The following is a 21,504-nucleotide window of genomic DNA, read 5'->3' on the forward strand; positions in this document are numbered from 1 at the left end:
TTATAGCCTTCAAGAAGAAGAAATGATGGAAGTCAAGCTTGAAGCCCAGCCTGGCAAACAAGGTTTGACTTACCTCATTGCATGACATTAATTAATTGAATCTCATGCCACTGAGAAACATCTAAAATATATGAGCTAAAGGGAAGAAAAAAGCCTACAGCTTTTATTGAAATTGTAATCTTCATGACTCTGTACACATTAGAAATTAGACTTTTAATGAAGCATTATACATAGGCAGGCTAGATATCAGCTGGGTGTAAATACCCTAAAGGACTTGAAAATTTCTTCCTTTCCCTCCCTAAAAAACAATAACTCTATGTTTGCTGGAAATGAAGGCCTTACCTCTCAATTCTTTCTCTCTGCTTGAAGCAGTGAGAGGCATCTGTGTAGTATTTCTGTATTTTCCTTCAGGAACTCAGACTCTACAAAGTAGAAATAACCACATTCTCTAGACCCAGCTCATTCCCTTCACCCTGTTATCCACTCTCACCCTGACACATCCTTTACATTGTGAGAGGTCCTAAAGAAGATATCTTCACAGTCAAAAATTCCATATGATCCAAGTCTGTTTCTCTGGAAGCAGTTTGTTACCCCATTAATGCCTATTTGCACAGGATACATGGTATAAAGGAGTGTTAATGTACTTCAGAATTTGTCTCCTTCAGTTTTTGTCTGTATGATAACTATTTTGTTCTTAAGACTTAATTAAATATACAAAGTTATTTCTCTTTGTAGCAAGTTTGAACTTTTTTTTTTACAGATTTTTTTCCTTGAGTTTTAAATGAGATACACAGATAACAAAACTCTACCAGAGTGCTAAGGGAGTTTGCTGGACAGCAACCAGTTTTCTGAGGATTTAGCTGAACAGCTCCTGAGAAGACAGATCGACTGTTCCTGAGACTTTAGTATTTCATGGCTCTGGGGAAAACCACCAGGTGGACTGCTTCTGAGCCAGTGACAGAGGGCTCCCAGAGTCCACATTTCCATTTTCTTTCACAGAGAATTAAAAAGATAGATTTTTTTATACCGAATGAAGAAAAGAAATCCAAACCATAAATGTTGAAATTATCTGCAAAATTAAATTACCTTTTTTTTTTTTCCCTACTTTCAGTTTTAGTCTGTTCCCTTTTCATTTATTATCTACATAGTGGAAATAAAAGTATTTTTTTCAAGAAAAATAAATAAATTCGTAAGGTACTTCATAGCTTTTTAACAGTCATTTTTATTTCTATCCTCAGAGAATGATTGTCAGGAAAAAAATATGGGAATAGAATAATAGGATTCTTTACAGATACTTCTGTATGCAAATAAACAGAGTAACACCAGCCATTTCTCTAAATGGATTCTGCCATCAGCATTCACCTGCAGATAGACACTCCCCTGGGATTTAGGTAATGCAATGTACAACATGGATGACTGGGTTTGTCGACAGTAGTCATTTCTCTCTGAAGCTTATCATCATGCAGTGCAGTATCTTGAAAGGCAGAAACCAAGGTGAGCAGAGAAGCTCCCTACAGATATATGGTGGGGAGTTTTTACACAGTAAATCACTAAGAGGGAGGTAAACAGAAGATATATGATTATTGGAAATTACATCCTAGGAAGTGACATCCTATCAATTTCTCGGTCAGGGTGTTACAGTAGTCTGGAGCCACATATTCCACCTCACATATGTTGTAGCTTGAATCTTTTGTGAGTTATTATGAGAAGAAGTGGAAATAGCAAGGTGCAAGCAGGAGTCTCCAAGCCTCCCCCTCCCATCTAACATTTGGAAATGCAGTGAGCCCTAACCATGGCATCGGAGAAGCAGAAGAAGGGCTCTGCAAATGCCACATGCCATCAGCATTGCAACTGAAAAGGGTGATCAGTTTAGAGTCAGGTGATGTGAGTTCTGCCCATTGCTTTCCCTAGACACATTGTGTGACTCTGCATAATAAACCTCTTTTCCTTCATTTTTCTTTTGGTAACATGGAGATATTAACCATTCTATTTCTTTTTTGAAAAGCAGAAGTGGGAGCACGAACTGCCTAGAAAGTACAGAAGTGCAAAGTAATACTGTTGATTATTTCCATAAGGGCATTACCTGGAACTTCTAAGTCCTATCATGCTGTATTATGAAGAAATATAAAGAAAATAAAATAGCTCTCACAAAGCTCTTATGAAACAAAATCCCTATGCAAAGGATGCAAAAGTACCACAAAGTAGTTGAGATATTGCAGCTTTCCAAACTCGCCAACCTTGGTGAATGCTGTTGGTGCACCCTGAGTACCATCAGGTGCCCTTCTCTTACTGCATGAAACCAGCTGAGTATCAGCAATACATGGCAGAAATCAGCCCATGAATTGAAAAGAACTGACTTGTAAATGTAGTAGAAGAGCAGAAAACAGAGATTTCTCTGGAAATTGAATTAACTTCTGTGAATTTAGAAGAATTTCTAGCCAGCCTACAGACTCTGATCATAGGGCAGTTTGGGTGGTAGATGATCACCTTGCTCTCGCGTTGCAAAAAAAAGAAAACAAAAATTAAAAAGAGGGATGAGTGAGAAAAAAATAGTACCTGCAAAATATGAGAGGAAAAAAATGTATTTTTATATCACCTTTACTTTACTAGTAGACCTTGTCCTGTCCTAAGAAATGATTGTGACTTGATGCTATTCAGTTCCATCATCTCTGCCAGATTCCCGTAATGTATGTAGCCACAAAGTATTAGTCTTCTAATCTCTTAAAAGTTCCAGTTTATTTCAAGACTTCTCTTCAGCAAAAAAAAACATGTTTTTCTTATGACTTCCCATATAATTTTGCATCTACTTCAAAGATATGAGCCTATATCATATGATATGAGTCACGCATTTAAGGCATGAATTGGGCTAAAAATACCTTAACTAAATACAATACAGTATCTAAAATTCTAGTAGGAATTTGTTCAGTAATAACGCTCCTTAATGACAGTACTCATCATCACTCACCAGCATCAGGTGCTTGAGTAGAGGTAAGCTTATACTGCTCAGTGAGTCTACTTTTAAGCTCTTTTCAGATATATCTGCAATAGCTGCTTACACTTGACTTCCTTCAGCTGGCTTCCAGTAGCAATCCAACATTACTCTAGAAGCAATACAAAACTTCCAGGTAAGCCCTGGATGCTACCACTGTTTGTCTTCTAACCTACCCTCTTCTGAAGTGGGTTTATAACCAAGCTGCCCATGCTGCAGTTTGGCTAAAAATAATTCAGTTATCAACATCATCCAGAAATTCTTAAACCTTTCTTTAAAATGCTGTTTGGGGATTTTTTACAATGGATCCCCTAAGAAAGGAGCAATTTCTATGTCTTTCTGGAGGGTTTTAGCTTACTGAGACTTTTCAAAGGGACACAAAATTAAGGACAGGCAAAACAGATGCCATCTGTCACAACTGATTTTGGCACATTGTGGTCTTATATTTTCTTTCTTTAAAAGATCACTCTTAATTAGCTGAGTTCAATGATCCAGTTTCCTGCTCAGCCCACCACAGAACAGATTCTGTACAGCTGATGATGTAGGTGGGAGGACAAGTTGAACCATCAGGACAGAAGAAATGACCAGAGAAAGAATGTAGGAAATACTTCAACCAATTTTTTGGTTAGTCAGGGAAGCAGGGAGAATGTTTCACTCAGAACAATAAAACTACTTGCTGGAAATCATTGGAGAAAACTTCCTAAGGCACGTATTTGACCCTCTCCTGACTTACATCACAGAGTGACCTGCAAGACGACAAGTGACCTGCAGGACAGCCTGCTCCACCAGGGGCCTCTCCACAGACCGCAGAGGAACTGCTGCTGCATACCTGGAGCACCTCCTGCCCTCCTGCTGCACTCCCCTTGGGGTCTGCAAGGCTGGTTCTCACTTCTCTCTCAACTGCTGTGTCTCAGCATTTTTTTCCCCTTTCTTAACTGCTCTCCCAGAGGCCCAACCAGTGTCGCTCCCTGTCTCGGCTCTGGCCAGCAGCAGGTCCCTTTTGGAGCCGGCCGGAGCAGGCTCTGGTCTGACGTGGGGCAGCTGCTGGGCTCTGCTCACAGAGGCCACCCCTGCAGCCCCCCTACTATCAAAACCTTGCCACGTAAACCTAATACACACACTTTTTAAATCTAATACACACACTAGTTAAGAGGCAAAACCTCAAGGCATCTTGATTTCAATTAGAAGTTGTAGGGATACGGCAAGTTTTGCCTTGTTAGACTGATTACTGTTACTGGACTACCTGGTGTTTTTATGGGGTCAATGTCAGGATTTGGTCTTTACCAACTTATTGGACCACTTTCATCATCCAGCTCTGATCTGAGAACAAACTCTGTGAAGTCAGTAGAACAGAGCTTCAGCTTTCCACAGATAAAAATCATTTATTGGAGCAGCGTCCTTAGCTTGCTGGACATATTTTAGATCGAAGATCTGTTGAGCTCATGTGGGCTATGCTGATAGAAAGGTGCTGTGCTCTGTAGCAGCTTTATCTTGATTGTCTGCTGCCATGTCAAAGCCCTCATGACATCACTGATACAGACCCTCTGTCACACTGAGTCACGGTGTTGTCATGGGCTTTGGAAGGTTCTGGCTCAACTCCTCTTGATCTCATTGAGCTCAGAGTGATGTCCTTATCATAAAGCATTAAGAAAAATGAAGTGTTGGCTGAATACCAAGCAAAGAGGACACCTCTACTTTGATAAATGCCTTTCCATTCAGAGGGTAAACAGTAGGGGCAATGCTCTTTGAATAGTGCATCTACAGAAAATAAGACAAGATGGCAGGAGGCTTTAGTGATACTTCAAGCATTTGCTGCCCTACTGCCAATAAAAATCAGCAGTAGAACTGCCTGGTTTTCAGATAGATTTTGAACATGGAGGATGATTATATGACTAATAACACTGAAATGGAGGTAATAATAGTGGATGTGAACCAAATAAAATAGAGTCTTGATTTTCTGGGTCAGGTCAGGCAGGCGAACTTGAAAGACTGAAAACAAAAGTTGATATTTTTGTCTGCCAATGTGACAATGGATGAAGTTACAAGAAAAGGTGGTTTTATTCACTCTTTAGAAGAAGCAAATAACTTCCTTTCATACAGCATTAAGAAGTCAGTGGTTAAACTGAATTCACCAAATGGGAAATGTGTCCCACTCACAGGCAGCATGATGTGCATTATTATGGCTTTTTCAGTTCTCCTGAATAGCAGCAGGTAGTTATTTTAATTCTCATTCCAGAATGTTCAGGGTTTTTCAAAATTTCCAATACATATAATAAGCATCCCAAAGAGGATTGCACTATTACTCTGGTTTCTCAGACATTATTCCAGACATCTCTTCCTTTGGCCATGTTTTGAGGTGAAATATCTACCATTACATCTGCTTGACTCTTGATACAAAATTTCATTTTCAAACATTGTGAAGCTGTTCTACTGCATTTCCTTATTTTCACTAGTTATTTCCCTTCTAGCTAATGGGGTGAAGAGATGCCAGGCTCACCTTATAAAAAGCTTCTGCTACTTATGCAGCTCTTCTGTGTTTTTAGTTGTGTTTTCTCCCTCCCTGCATCCGCATGTGGAGATCTGAAAAAAACAGAAGACTAGAGAAACCATAAGCCTCTAACTTATCCATTTCATAAGGCCCTGTATTATCTCAAAGGAGCAAGCATTAGTACTACAGCTTCTCAGTTCTGATTCCTTTTCCACATTCCTTAAATTTAGTACACCAGAAGTGATTGTGATACATGGGGAGAAAACAGATTTGACAACAGCCTTCAGAATAAATAGCTGTTTGTTTGTTGTTGTTGTTTTTTTCCCAGTGGAAAAAATCAAAATTTTGAGGTACATTTTCCAGTTTAAAATTTCTAAGCATCACTAACATCCCAGTTACTAACTTTCTTCCTTGCTAAGTTGCAAAGAAAAATGTATACTGGCATTTATCTATAGTCTGTCTGCAAGCTGGAGAAAATTCCCGTTTCAATCACTGGAAAAAACATATAAAATAAACAGAAGAAAAAGCATTGCACAGTCCAGAAATTTGACCTGTTTTTTTTTTCATCCAGATACACTGCTAACAGAAGGAAAAATACTTTCAAATACCTATATAACTTTCAAGACATTTTAAGTGTATGTGAAAGAACAGCACATAAAAAGTAGAAGCTTACCAAAATCTAAAATGAATTAGGATAGTATTAAATTATTATTCTATGATTCTTTCAACTTATCTCTAGTTCATGAATGAGGGAGGATTTGGTTTTCTCTCCCATGGCTTGGTTAGACTTCTCATGGCTGTAACTTTAGAAAAGAAAAAAATGTTTAGAGGACAGATAGCTGACAAAAAGAGAGATGTTGAATTACAGGAGCATCAAAACCAAAGTCAAAACCTTGAAAAGACCATTTGATCATCACTTCTTGCTAGTGCAGTTGATGCCAAACATAAAGTGTTTAAAATTACTGATTTGGCACTCCTTGCTTACAGCCTGATTCCAAGTCAAAAACGTTCATAAGGACAAACTCATCATCTTTATTTTCCAGTGTCTATATCAAACACTTCAATGAGGTCAATGGATTGATATGTCTCCTATTTGCAGGACCAAAGCTGTGAACAGGTTAGCACCCTAAGCTGAATAGGGTGATGTCAAAGAAAGAACATATATAAATAATTTTCTAAGCAGCCAGCACATCAAGCCTGCTTGGCTATTGCCACAGCAAAGGCTCTGTTACAGAAATATATACCTAGAGCACATCTAGCTTCCTGAATTTATGCCCAGGTACAGGCATGCATAAGGTTACCAAATTAATATTTTAAGCTTTCTGAGTTGATGCCAACTCTCACTCACCTGAAGAAAAGACTTATTTTCTGTTAACTTTGTTGTCCTGAGTAAGAAAGAAGAAAGGAAACATTGCTGAGTAGTTAAATAACTTCAAGTTCCTTAAGTCTTTAAAAGGCTTGATCATTCCAGTCCAACATGAATGAGGTAGCACTTATATCCCAGCGGTCTGACCACACTTTACAGAGTAGAACGGGAGAAATGAAGAAAGACTGTCTGTGCTGTTAAAAATAATAATAATATATTTATAAGTCTTCAGAGAAGGAAGGATATTCAGGTCATTAGCTCTGTAATCTGAATGCTTCATGTTGCTTTGCAGAAATAGAGTAAGAGATAATCAAATGGGAGTTCCACTAGCCAGCCATATCCTTGCTGCAGACACCTATAATATCCCTGCACCCAGCCCCTTCTTCCAGCACATACTGTGTTTATGGAAGAAAGAAGTAAGCATACCTCCCCCAGGAACTCTGAAGGATGTGCATGTAGGAGAGATGAAGTAGAAAATAGAACAAAAAATAACAGCTAATGTTGTCCTTGGGAGTCCTAACCACCACACCTATATTTATGACTCCCAGATCCTCAGACACTATCACAATGGAAAAGTGACCATACAGAGACAGGCTGGATGTGTAGAAGTCTTTCAAGATGCTCTAGTATATCCACACATCAACACCAACTAGGTAGTAGATTACTTCCAGCTCAGCAGAGTCTTGGGTCTCATCATATGACCACATCCTTTGCTTAAAAATAAGATGTAATCCTGCACCAAAGCCTGAGGCCTTTTCTCTGTGCATTCAGTAATCCCTCCTTGAATATTTAGGTGTCCCTCACAGGAATCAGTGTTATCTCAGGTAGGCTTGTCTCGAATTCAGATGTTTGTCATCAGGATCTCCTGGGTTCCCCCACAACTGAGGATTCTGTGCACCACCCCCTCCCTATTCTGCAACAAGGATGTGCATTTCCCTTTTGGGCAGCTACTGCTACCAGTCACTTCATGCTTCAGCAGTTGCTGTAAAACCAATATTTCCTCTACCAGATGACACCCCTGGCAGTGAGTCTAAGCCCAAAGGATCATTCTCAGCTGATGACAGAGGGACAGATCCAGAAGCCAAAATTCTTGAATCAGTTCCTTGCAGCTGCACTTCTAAACTTCTGTGCTACTGACTTTAATTGATCAGTGTTACCAAGAGAGGTAGGAGATAAAAACAATTTCCTATTAATCTATATAGGAACACACTATTTCTGGCCTTGCTTACTGAACTATCTGACCTTGATTGTCTCCAGGCAACATACCTTACCATTTTGTAGCTAAATAAACAACAGAAAACGTTTGAATAATTTTTGAGTGTTTTCATGAATAAAAGCAGTTATTTCAGTTACTATAATTCAGTTTTATATTTTATCACTAGTTATGGAAAATGTTATATATATATGAAAGCATCTACAAAACCCTGCTAGCATTGCATATTTGGCAGAACAGTTATTTGAACTCTCATCGTGGCCTCACCCCAGGCGGGGCGGTCCCACACTACCTGAACAAGAAGGGCAGAGCAAGTCCAGGGACAGAAGCCAGGCTCAGCCGTGAGTCCAGATCTCCAGGCAAATCCATAGTGATGAGGCAGATCAAACCAGGACGTCAGTCTGCTCAGTCAGTCGGGATCCGGATCAAAGGGGTCATCACGCAGCTGCAACGTAGCTCGGGCAGAGACCAGGGCCCAGACCCTCAGGTTAAACGCAGCTCCTGAGCGATGGGGCTGATGGCCACCAAGGTGTCTTAAGGCTGCTCTAGTGAAGCTGTCCCAAGCAGAGGCAGCAGACCGCTGTGAGAGGAGGTGCACTCATAGCCCTGATGGGAGGAAGGCAGTTCCTCATGTCAGTTAGCTACCTGCTCCTTAGCAGTCTTCTGGTGAGTGCTTTACTCAGGGCATAGCACTAGCAGGAGGACGTGGGGCAATGAAGTTGGCCAGAGAGCTGCATGGGCAAGAGGAGATGTGTCAGGAGGTGCTAAAGTCTTATTTTCTTTAGCCATAGGTACCAGTGTCCTCTGCATTTCCTCCTGGCCCTCGCTGCTAGTATTCGGGGTTGCAAACAGTGTCTGAATGGATCGTGCTGCCCTTTCCAGACAAGATGACTTTTTATTTTTTCTTTTTCTAACCTGAAAGCAGATGGACTTTCAGACGTGCTGAAATGTTCTGCATCTTCACTGCGTTCCTCCCACTGAGAGAGACTCCTGTGTGTGGATGAGGATGCGTAGGACAAATAGCCCCGCAGGAGGAAGGAGGGAGCCTGGCCAGAGGACAGGTCCAAGGGAGCAGGGGTATTATCACCTCAGGCAGGATCTCTCAGGACTACGACATTGAACGGCTGTGGCCTGCAAACAAATTCATGAAGTCTCACAGTAACAGGGCACTGCTGAAGTCAGTGTAATATTAACCAACCTCTGCAATTATTTCCTGGGAAATTAATGATGAGGTTTCAGTCGTCACTGCCTTCTATTTACAGCTTCTATTTGAGAAGGATTTGCTGCATTTACAGAGGTGGTGGCAAGATGATAAAGTCTAATAGGCTTTTTCCATCTCTCAGACTTCTTTGATCCTTAAGCACACACAAGATACAAACTTGAGTCAGATCCCTAAAGTATTTAGTGTCGTATTTCTTTTTCTTCCAAATGGACATAAGAGGCTGCTCAGAGAGCTATAAGGATTTAAATTGATTTTGTATTCTCCTTTCCCATGTCTCTTGGGGATGCAATGATAAACAAAGAAGGGACACTGCAAATTCTCGTGTTTGCAGTAGGGTAAATAATTAAAAACTGTTCAGTGTATAAGGGGAGTTCTCAAGGTTGCTGCTGATAACAATAGAAGCTGGTAATTAGTAGTATTACTTTGTTTTGTGACACAGCTGAATATGACTTACTTGTGGCTTTTTAAGTATTTAATATTCTTTCAGACATGTTAAAATGTTTTTGTTTTGGTTTTGTCTATGTTTTTTATATAGGAAGTTACAGAAGATACATCAAAGAAGCTTGGAAGGAAAAGAAGAGAAGCTGCAGTGATTAAGGAAGCAGCATATAGAGAGCAAACCAAAAATATAAAAACCTCAGAAGCCCACAATGGAGTAAGAGACAAGGGGAAAGAAAAAAAAATAAAAGAAGAAAAAAAAAAGAATGAATCCTGAGATAGGTAAGCTATATCAAAGCTCAGAAAAGCCACTGTGAGGATAAAAAGATGCTTGTATGAAAGGGTATACATAGCAAATAGCTGTTACCCTAGCTGTGTCATCTCATTGCCCAGGTTCCTTTCCTACACACCCCAGGTTACCGTGAGTAACCTTGTTACTGTAGCAGAACAAGTGATGTATAGGAAAAACAAACAAACAAACAAACAGCTAGAAATAGGAGCTAATGAGAACAATTACACTAACCATGAAGACTACGTGACCAGTTACATCTCCCACAAAAGGACTGGGACTGTGTGTCTAGGAACTGTCATACAGATATATAATTTGTCTAGTGAAGCCTTACTGTGGGAAGCCTGTCTGTACAATACATGGAAGCCCTAAAAATCTTTCCTCTTCTATATTCTTGGCAAAAGGTTAGTTTAGTCTACAATAAGTAGACGTTTAGTCTACAATATGAAGACCTTTTGGTTTAGAAGTTCTTCATGCAGGTAATGAAGCAAATAAGCAATGACATGGCACAATATGTGCCGTCAAGTTTCTCAGCTAAAAGCTTTGAAATTTAAAAATTTTTAAATTCCCCTTCTCTGGAAACCATAAGCTACAACTTTGTTAAAATTTCTTACATTTTGTATTCATATTCAAAACTGAAGTTTAATAACTAAGTCACTGTTTATTTCCCACAAAACTAGGTTTAGGCCTCTGTAAAAGTAATTTTCTTCCACTCGGCTTTATGTTTCTGGTGGATTTCACAGGAGATTTTTTGGAGAGACGACACAAGCGGTGATGTGCAACAATACAGATCTAACAAGTGGTAGTGGGTGGAAATATGCTTTCTGCTTTAGGGAACTTTGAAGTGATCACTGAAGTTGCATTGAATTTGGTTCACAGCATGTTAACCACAATGAAAGAGCACACTTGTACACAATACATTGCAAGGTCGAAGGAGCATATCTCCACCTCAGTCTGAGAGGCCAGGTTCAAAAAGCTGACATCCACCTTTCTCACCCTTTCTCATGGAGAGCAGTTGACCTAGAGCACTATCGAAAACTAGACTGTTACAAACCACTTATCAGAAAAAAAAAACTAGTGGGAATGAATAGGGACTCCTGAGACACTGGAGTATAAAAGCATCTTTACTTAATTGGGGAGGAAGTTGTTCTCTGGTTGTATTGCCACTGCCACCATATTTTTCTTCATATTAAGTCTGCTTCCATGTCTGAAATGTCATTCTGGGAACAGCTGCCAGATGTTGTTTGGATGGAGGTGACAGAAAGTGTTATAATGCTAGATGAGCCTGGCATATGTGCATCACCTATAATAAAGTTCTACCTGCAAGAGCTATGATAATTTACACAGAGTGATGAGCTTTAGCTGAAGAGGAGAAGCTATGGCCAGCACTGGATAAAATGGCATGAAATTCTGTATCCCACCGAGGGCTCACTGTGAGCATGTCTATAAGAGCAAATTTACAAGTAATGATATAAACATATGCTGAAAATATTAAGAAGCGATCACCTTGTGAAAATTTAATTGTGTTTGGTCCAGAACATAGAAACTATTTAACTCTGGTCATAAAACAAAGACTGAATGGATGCTTCATAGTCTTTCCAATGACATACATTTCAAAAGAGAATTTAGTTTGCCCTTTTTTTTTTTTTCACAACTGGTCATATCAATAATTTCATTTTTTTTTCTGCATTCCTTTCCCTGCCCTTCTTTTTTGTTTGTTTTCGCTTGTGTTCTTCCCTCTATTTTGCTTTTAAATTTGTTATATGAAAGGAAAACAGAAAATCATGCATTGGATATTTCAAAAAACAAAAATATTTGTTGGCACTATTAAAGATAGGAATCATCATTAGGCCCCTCAGTTTTACTGTTATCTGTACACCACTACGTATTTTACCACATACGTATAACTACATATAATAATACATGGCAAGTGTATGTTCACACACCTACACTTAGAGGTACACACACGCATACATTTGTAGTGAGAGCACATATCACATCATTGTGCACGATACCTGAGGTGTAAAGAGTCCCAGAAGACATTTAAATTACAAATACTCCTATTTTAAGTCCCCAGAGTAATTTCACTTTAAGTGAGATTAAGATCCAGTGTAAGTATTATGAATGGGACTATTATTCAAGTTACATGACAGTTCCCATTACAAAGCCCTGGTTTCGGTGGCTTATCATTTTGCTGAACTTTAATCTTTCAGGCTGATGCGTTCCCCACCGACAGGATGGGGCTGGAGGCTATATGGTTCAGAAGGATGGACCTGCTGCCAGAAATACCGCCTGCTTCCCAAAATAACACTTCACGGTACCTCTTCACAGCATGTTCTTGCTCCCTGCCACCGCCTTCAGCAGCTACTCCAGCAGCCCTAGGGCTCAGTCTCTCCTCGCCGCCAGGACATGAAAGAGCGAGAGTGGCGAGGAGGCTGGAAGGAGGGTTGTCCCCACTCCAGGTGACAACACTGCTGCCAGCCTCTTTGTTTGCTCCCTCCTCCCACTTTCCAGTCCCAGTGGGAGGCCAGAGGAGGAGCAGTCCTGAACTTCTTTGCTGCTCCTCTGTTAGTTAAGAGAACGCGCACATGCATCTATTCTGGCCAATTCCGAGCATGTCGCTAGTGAGAAATGCGATGCGATGTGATGCAACTCACGCTAAACCAATTTGTATTTCTCATTTTCTGGATGCCAGCTCTGGGACCTGAGGATCTCATTTGCAGAACTGCTGTGTATTCGCAGTGTCAGCTGCCATCAAGAGAGCCCGCACAGGTAACTAAATACTGACTGACCAAAAATAGCCTGAAAAGACAAGTCAATCGTGTCTCTGCGAGAAACCAAAACTGAGATACTTTTCACCAACACAACCCCACAGAACTAAATGATACAGGCTTTGCAAGGATTTCAGATGAACAACACAGCAAAATAAATGAAGGTAAAGGTAGTTCTGCCTGCAATTTACAGTAAATAAACATGGCCACATACAGAACAAATAAATGGGAAAAAAAAATACTAATCACTTGGTCCATAAAAGCATCATCCATTCCGTACGCTGCATGGGATAGGAACATACCAGACAAAAATACAGTGGGATCACATAATTAGAGGCTTCTGACTAACAGATATGTATGGGCAACATGAGTAATGTCTTTCTTAACTTCTCCATACTTGACCTGTATTATACCAGCCTTGGTATAACACAAATAACTTGTGTCTCTGTACTTTCCACATGGAAAATCAAGCAATTGAACCAATGCAGACCAAAACAACAATAATTCTGCATTGTACACAGGGGCAGGCAAAAGCAAGATATTTCTATCTGTGCTTGAGTTAATGAGAAATTATAGACCTGTCTTTTTCAACACTACACTGAACAAGAAATGCCTTTTTTTTTTTTTCTTCCACACCATACATCCCTAAATCAGCACTTAGATTACACTTTCAAAGTTTGCTGCTTGAAGTTAAACATGTTCATTCACAGGAAGCACAGAAACAAAATAAATAAGAGCTGCAGATCGTCAGTTCCTCAGTATTCCTGTTAATATCACAGTACTTTGGGACATGTAAAAGATATTGCAGGCTAAATGTTAACAGCTGCCAGGAGTCTGGGGTAACTGCTGGTGACACATATTCATAAAACGAGATTTCCTGAGAAACTTTACTCTTCAGCGAAACAGAGAGGAAGGTATTCCACATACATCTGCTTACTCAGCAGAGTAGTGGACAAGTTGCATGTTGTGAGCCTAATGCAACTTGTTCAATTACAAAAATCCGTAATGTCTGAGGAGTGAGCTTGGCATGATACGCTACTAATTTGAATGCAGATATACAGGCTTTAGAAACTAAGGCTGGCAGAAAATAGAATCCACAAAATGGGGAAAGACAAAAAGAATTAGAATATCCTACATTTTTTGAGTAATGTACATATGATTACTTTTTTTTTCACCCACTATGGTACCATCATATAAGAAAGTTCACATGTATGAAAATGTGATATTACTGACTCCTCACTAGTAATACAAAACTGTTTGAGTGTTGTTACCTACTTGCTGCTTTTCTGACACTCCTGCATGCAAGTGTAGAAGTTTCTTTCCCAGTTTATTACATTTTTCCCCCCACTCTTTTGAAATAACTAGGGAAGTAACCATTGACATTAGCTCATCTTTATTCTAAGCTACACAAATTTTTGCATGCATTAAACAAAGCAAAGAATAGTATCTTAAGCTCAAAATCTCTGGCAGGGATGTGCTACTAGCTGTGTTAGGGCAAGAGTCCCTAAATATGACACCAGTCCATGCCATCATCTGCACTCCCATATAACAAAATAGGATCATGAGCATCTACCCTACTTAAGTATCTCCCTTTCCCTCTCTCCTACCGTGGTTCTTAAGCAATTTAGGGCCAGCCATCCCTACCAATGTCTCCATGAAACGCTCAGCTTCTCAAACCAAGATCCTTTCCCCTCACTTAGCCCAGACACAGCCCAATGCCCCTGGACAAGGAGATTTTTGCTTGCTTCATCCCATTCTAGGTGCAGGTTTCAAACTGGCCGGGCTCCTGCTGTGCTCAGAGCAGTTCCCCTCTGCTGGGAAGGGGCAGCTCCCCAAATCTGCCTGAGAGCTGGGTCTTAGAGCAACTGGAAGCTTACCAGCAGGGTATCAGCAGTGATGACTGGCAATTCTTAGCTCCGAGGCAAATACAGGTCTCTTGCCTGGGTGTAGACGTCTGAAACTATTTAAGATAACACGTTTTGCCCCTAACAGGTGTCCATGGGACTGGCATACAGTAGACTAAAGAGGAAGGCAGGAGGCATCCCAGGGCATCTAAACTGGTATCAGAAGCCTGCATGTAGCTGACTAAATGGTGTACTCTTAACCAAGTTTCCAGCATTGACTAGAGACTTCTGTTCACCAATATTCGGATCTCCCATTTTGAGACACACTTGGATGACGGCTATCAGAGGACAAATTGCCAGAAATTTTTTTTGTCAGAAATAAATACCTGATGCTAAAATTCTGTAAAAGACACTGATTATTTATTTATCTGTCTATGTTCAGACAGCCTTAGGTATTGTTTGGAGCTAATATTGTACTTCATATGATCAGTTCTGAAATTAGTACAGTCACCTACATCTGGACTACATTCAACAACACACAAACACACACACATATATATGCATATATATGAATATATAATAGACATATATATATAAATACATATAAGTTTATATATAAATATGCACATAAAAATTATATATTTATATATATACATATATAAAGTAAAAAACAAACCGCCTCTCTCTATATATATACATACATAAATAAAATCAGCCATAAGGAAGAGCTTCAACAGTTCAGAGAAGAGGGAAAGCTTCTAAACTATTTTGGGCTAACCAGTAAATGAAACAGATAAATGTGTTAACTACTTCCCTAGATGGAGTCTCAGGGGATGTTGAGAGGAAACATATGCCAATAATTGTAAAGAGGGACTGCTGCTCACTTTCAATTGCAAAACATATCAGTAGTTGTTGTTGGTGGTTTTGTTTGTTTGTTTTGTTTTTAATACTGTTTCAAAAGTAATACTTTAAAAATATAAAATGCAAATAACTTAGCACTGCGATAATAATAACTATTGTAAATATAAATAGGCTATACCTTTGAGCATTGATATAAAATTTATTTTAGAAAGCTCAGAAACTGTAGTTTGGATAACTATCATTATTTCACAATTCATCAGCCACTGCTTGTAATTACATGTCAGTTTAAGAGTTAATTATCTGCTGATCCTCTTCTTTCCTCTACTCTCTGTCCTTCATACTTTCTATATTAAATTCCCTAATGAGAGCCTAAAATAAATATATTTTTTCCCTGTGGTAATTTCTAGGCAAAGTCTTGCTGTTCTAACTTTTAACTCTTGATTGCTGGGCATGGCTAATATTTAAAAAAAAAAAAAAAAAGAAAAGGACAATTCAATAAAAACGTGTTTTTAACCATTTAGTTTACTACAGATCTTATGAATGTGAAAATGTTTATAACCACATTTGTAAAAGAATTTCATAGCCAAAAGTCACACAACTCCCTGGTCTGATTAGTCATAACATTTTTGGCTTATTTTTTATGAATGTACTTCATAGGTTATCTTGTGGAGAAAAGTTAACTGTTATCTTTCTTCCTTTTTTTGTTTGTTGTCCATAATGTAAACAAAAGTTCCATCCAATTTTATCTAGTCATCTTCTTACCACAGGTACTGAAAGGTTTTTCCATTTTCATTGCATTGCATGTATTATATCCTTAAATAACACAGACATGAAATGTTTTCAGAAAATATGTAAAAGTTCTTTCAAGAGTCCTCAAATGCAATGATTTCATGGATGTTTACCTTACTTAGAAATATCACCCTGCATCTATTTCTTTCTATATTAAATAAGTTCCAATATGCCCCTTTTGGATGACAGGATATGTTCATTTTCTGTAGTTATTCTAGTAGCATCCAATATTGTTACACTGCTTCCTATGATTATGTCTGTTCTGCTTTATTAAATTTTGCATAACTGTTGGAAAATTACAAGCACATTTGAAAGTAAATTAGGAGTACAAAAAAAAGTCTTAAAAATGGGTAAACACTGCATCAGTTTCATCATTGAAACAGACTGCAATATCAGCTCAACCATTATGAGATTCTTCAGTGTGTCTATAGGATACTAACATTTTAAAAGCCTTAGGTATGTGAAAAGATTAGATCCTAAAGACACCATCTATGAGACAGAATGGATAGAAATAAGACTTTATTAATTTTACTCTTCATAGGACAAGACCTTTTTCTTGCTCAGTTGCACTAGGATTCAGGTTACTGGTTTAAAATTAGGTAAATCCAAGACAAATTCATTTGGTTGAAAGCTCCCTGAGCAGCAACTTTTGATCATCTATGCATCAGAAGCTCTTGTGATCAAATTTAGCTTCCACAACATTACTGCTATATATCAAACCACAAACACCTGAGATGTTTGTAGCTTACTATAAGAATGATGTAATATAGATCAGAACAAATAGGGATTTTTTTTGTAAAGGTTTCTGCATTCCTTTGAAAATCTGTACTTATTTTCTCCCTCTGTGTTCTCCAGTGTAGGTGGAGTTGGAAGTAAATATGCCTGTAATTTGCACCATATTCCAGGGTCCAGAATACAGTACAGAATTGAAGAACTCTGGCACATAACAGCAAAAGTTTTTACAAAACAAGTGCTTTGCACAATGATTCATGTCTAATTCTGCATACTTACAGTATCAAGCAGACCATGACTTTTGAGAATTTCTATTGTTCTTCCATACGTCATCCCATAAAACATTTTGTTAGATCTAAAATGCTGACTTAGTTTTATTTGCTTTTGGGATCATGAGTCTAATGGTTAAACTTCAATTATTTAATTCAGCTTTTCTTAATCAGGGGAGCTAAAAAGCTTCTAACAGAAGATAGCCAATCTAACCATATTCCTCCAAAAGCTGAAGAAAAATGCCAATTTAAAGTGCCAGCTATCAGAAGATTGATAGTACCATAGCAATGGTCCCATGTAAACCACTGCAAGAAACATCACATCTGTAGTGTGATTAAATACCATGAGCTCATCAGCTATATGAGTAATTATAAGAATCTCTCAGCATCCATATCGATTTTATCTAGATCTCATCTTTCCAGATGCTGTTCATGAACAGTCTATCTGAAGACTGAAGATATCATTACCTGTTATTTTGCTAAAATGAAGCTCTTACATACTGTGCGTCTGTCAACAGACCTTGTCTCTGGGTTACCTGGGGTTTGAGTGTGGTCTGGAACAAAATGCTCACTGTTTCCAACAATCTCTATGTAATTGGCTAGCTCCCCTCTAAGACTATAGCTCTGGCTTCTACTGAAATATTTATAAGGTAGCACAATAGAAGTGGAATGCAGTCTATACTCTCCTTGAACTTCAAAGATTTTATTTTTGTCTCGTTATTATTATAAACAGTTAGGCTTCTGGAGTACCAATTAGGTATGTGTCTGCTCTAGAATATATTGTGCCATGAAAATGAATCCACAGGGAATTCATTTTTTATTAATGAAACTAACTGGATAAACTTTTTTTTTTTTTCTTCCTCTTAGTAAGTCCCTTGACCAAAAATTGAATTCTTTAATAAGATACATTTTTCTCTTTCAACTTTAATCACTGGTCTTCAGTGTTATTTCTACACTTACATTGGGCTTGTCCTCAAACCACACATGAATTGAAAAGTCATCCACATTCTTCCCTTTTCTACAAACCTTTCAAAGTCTTGCTTTTTATTTGTTTGTGCAACAATTTACTAGAGTTTGAATTCCAAATACACCATTATCCTGTTATGTTACCATGGAGAAATTTGTTCATACCTCTACACCCATTTTCCTGCCAATTCTTGCTGCTTAGGCAGTAGACTCTTTGTGTCAAAGGGCAGTGTGTTACGGACCATAGATTGTACACAAGACAATATCAAACCCAAGTAGAGATCAGAGATCACTATTCTCACAAAAATGAGTGCTGGAAACTGCAAAAGACTGCATATGAAATGCAGTATTGCTCTTCATTCCAAGTGCATTTACTGAGCTAAACTATGTGCCTGCGCATTTTCAGCTATGGTTTAGGAACCAATTTTGATCTAGTTTCATTCACTGCCTGGCACTCCATCAAGAATTTCTATATTTGGGTCCACTTTAAAGGCATAATAGGAAATCTGATTCTTTAAAAGAGCTATTTCCAAGACAGTAGTAAAGAAGATGGTTGGCAAAGGCCCATTAGTGACAGAAGTATTTAACATTCTCCTTTCCTTTGGTCTTTTAAGGGAATGGGAAATTCCCTGAAATCAATCTCAGATTTAACATGCACCTTGTAAGAGATCAGTCAGCTCAAGCATGTTTTTCAAAGGTTCCCTCTGATGCAGGTTCCAAGTGGTGGACTTGTACATTCCTTGACTAGGCCATGCCACTTTTTGCTGCAGCAGACACAGTCCTAAGGTTAGAGTTTCGGTCTTCTGCTGCTTTTTGCATATACAGTTAACAAGAAGCAAGCAGTAAAAAGGAGAAAATAAAGAACAAGATGAATTTGAATAGCCATCTGTAGTAGGCTAAAATAATAAAAATAAATCCATGAAACTGCATGTTAAAACATTTCCTGGGAAAAATCTCAAACCAAGTTAGAATATAGCAAAGTGCAGATTTTTCATTTCAGTGCAAAACAGAGGAAAGATGAAGAACTTAAGAAAACACATAACAAAACGTATATGATGATAACAGCAATAGCAATGACATAAGAAAAGAAATTAGGAAAGTAGTTGGAAGAAGAGTGGGATTTGTTTTATTTTTTCTGAAAAATTATAGTTTTTATTCAACTCATAGCATTCTGGAATTATTTTATCTCAGATTCATACTATTTGAACAATGTAGGTCAATTTTTAAGGAAAAAAATGCCATTTTGAATCAAAAAGTCAAAGTTTCATTTTACAAATGTCAAAATGAAATGGTTTGGCATTTCTGAAATGGAACATTTCATTTTTGAAAGGTCAAAATGATATGTTTTGACATTTTTTAAATTCTTCCCCTCTTTGTTCTTACCAGAACTATTAACCAAATTCAACCTTGATTAGTTTCATGCTCCTCGAAGCTCAGATTTCTATCAGAAATGTTAGGCATAAAATAAATTTCATCCAGCACTTCTACAACAAAGAAAACAATATGATCTCTAAAGCTATGTGTAACTGCTTCTGCGATGATACTCTCTTCTCCCTCCTGCTCAGACTTGGCCTCCAGCATCCAAGTATCTACCCACACACTTTCACAGCTGTGAGGCTTGGCTTTTCCCTACTGCATGCCTTAAATTAGAAACAGTAACACAGTCAAAGACAGAATGTCTCAATTAAATCAGAAGCTGGACAGAGAATTAACTGCCCTAATGGACGGCTCTCAACATTTTTATAGTGCATGTACATTGCCCAGGTGTTACAATTACAGTCACTATAAAAATGCTTATAGATGAATAAATGCACCCTCTGAATCTAATGCAGAGTAATCTGCCCATTGCCCTTAGCAATAATATATCAGCACTTCTCTTCTATGTCTCATGGGCAGCCCAAGCTAAACGTGGTATTGTTAGTTTAGTATCTTATGAATAAATAAATCATATTAACCGCTGCAACCAGGACTGAGGTCAAAACAGAGAATAAGAATAACTAAGAGAAGTTATAATGTCTGCTTGCTGGCTTGCTAGAAGGTATGTGTAACAGATTTATAGAACGCCTCAGCACCACTCTGCCAGAGCAGCAAGGGGCAGGCAGAGGACAAGAGCAGTGCTTTTGTGGTGAGTGTGAATGAACGGCACTGGAATTATAACCACATCCTACAGAAAGATCTGTCCATGTGATCAGTGATTCTTCCATGAGTGTTCCCAGAAAGAATGAGAAGGAATTATTCCTTTCACATGCGCTAAGGACAAATCCAAGGAAAACAGGAAGAAGAGAAGTAAAGGGAAGCTGTGACTATTATTTTTCAACCAGACTGTGTAAACCACCTGAGGAATGGTGCAATTTATATCTTTCTATCTGGGCTCTGTCTGAATGAATATTTTTCCTCAAGGCACTTCCTGAAATTCCTCTCTTACAAGTAGGTGCTCACCATCCCAAACAGCCTGAGTAGAAAATCAACAACATAAGAGTTCTAGGCATCCCCAGGAGGTTTTTTTTTTTTTTAACCTTTTTTTTTTATTTATTTTTTAATGAAGATTTAAGAGCTTTTGGCAGAAAGCTTTATCCAGAACACCTCAGCAAATAAACAGGCTGCAAACAAAAGGCCCAACCCAAATATATTTCATAATTCCACTCTTACTGGATCTTCTTGAATGTATCTGTACAGAAATTTTCTCTTTTGGTGCAACCCCTGCCTGGCCTATCCTTCCACTCCTGATAATAGTATCCAGCTCCTCTCCACATACTCAGAAAAACCCACAGCGTTTGTGTCCTCTTCGTACCCTCAAAACTGGCTGCTTATCGGTGTGTGCTGGAGTTAGCTCTCCTGCACACTCTCTCCAGGACCCACTGATGACTTTGAAGCTCTTAAGATGGGGTATGCAATTTGTTGTGCATAATGTTATCTGCTGGCAAAATCAAATAGCATGTTATTAAAATTTGAAGGGCTTTATCTATTTTTCATAAGCATTTTAATAGGGACTGAATTCACTTCTGCCTCCCATGTGCTCCATAGCCAAACTGATATCAAACTGGACGTTGTATACCTAGACTTGTATTATGGCATTTATCTCAGAGCTGGTACAAAGTAGAAAAAAGCGCCTAGCTCTAGTGCAACAGCTAGGCTTCAGGAGTTACTAAAGGACTGCTGTCTGAAGGGATTTTATTTTTCTTTCAGATTTTTGGTTTGGTTTGGTTTTGGTACTGTAATGCTGGATTTTGAACCATAACTGCGCTTGTTCTTGCTATTCATACAGCC

The 21,504-nt window shown here is 38.6% G+C and overlaps 1 long non-coding RNA gene across 2 annotated transcripts in view; it reads right to left on the bottom strand.

Annotated features, from left to right (window-relative positions):
* The window catches only part of LOC308187547, a 79,683-nt gene that overhangs the window by 11,127 nt on the left and 47,052 nt on the right, over nt 1-21,504 (bottom strand). For both annotated transcript variants that reach the window (XR_013944770.1, XR_013944771.1), the window contains exons 5-7: nt 8,349-8,787; nt 6,826-7,037; nt 5,487-5,569 (exon numbers count right to left, since the gene is read on the bottom strand). This is a non-coding gene — a long non-coding RNA (uncharacterized lncRNA). The remainder of the gene's footprint in view (nt 1-5,486; nt 5,570-6,825; nt 7,038-8,348; nt 8,788-21,504) is intronic.

This window comes from Anser brachyrhynchus, assembly GCF_964034855.1.
Source record: "Anser brachyrhynchus genome assembly, chromosome: 1".
NCBI lineage: Eukaryota > Metazoa > Chordata > Aves > Anseriformes > Anatidae > Anser > Anser brachyrhynchus.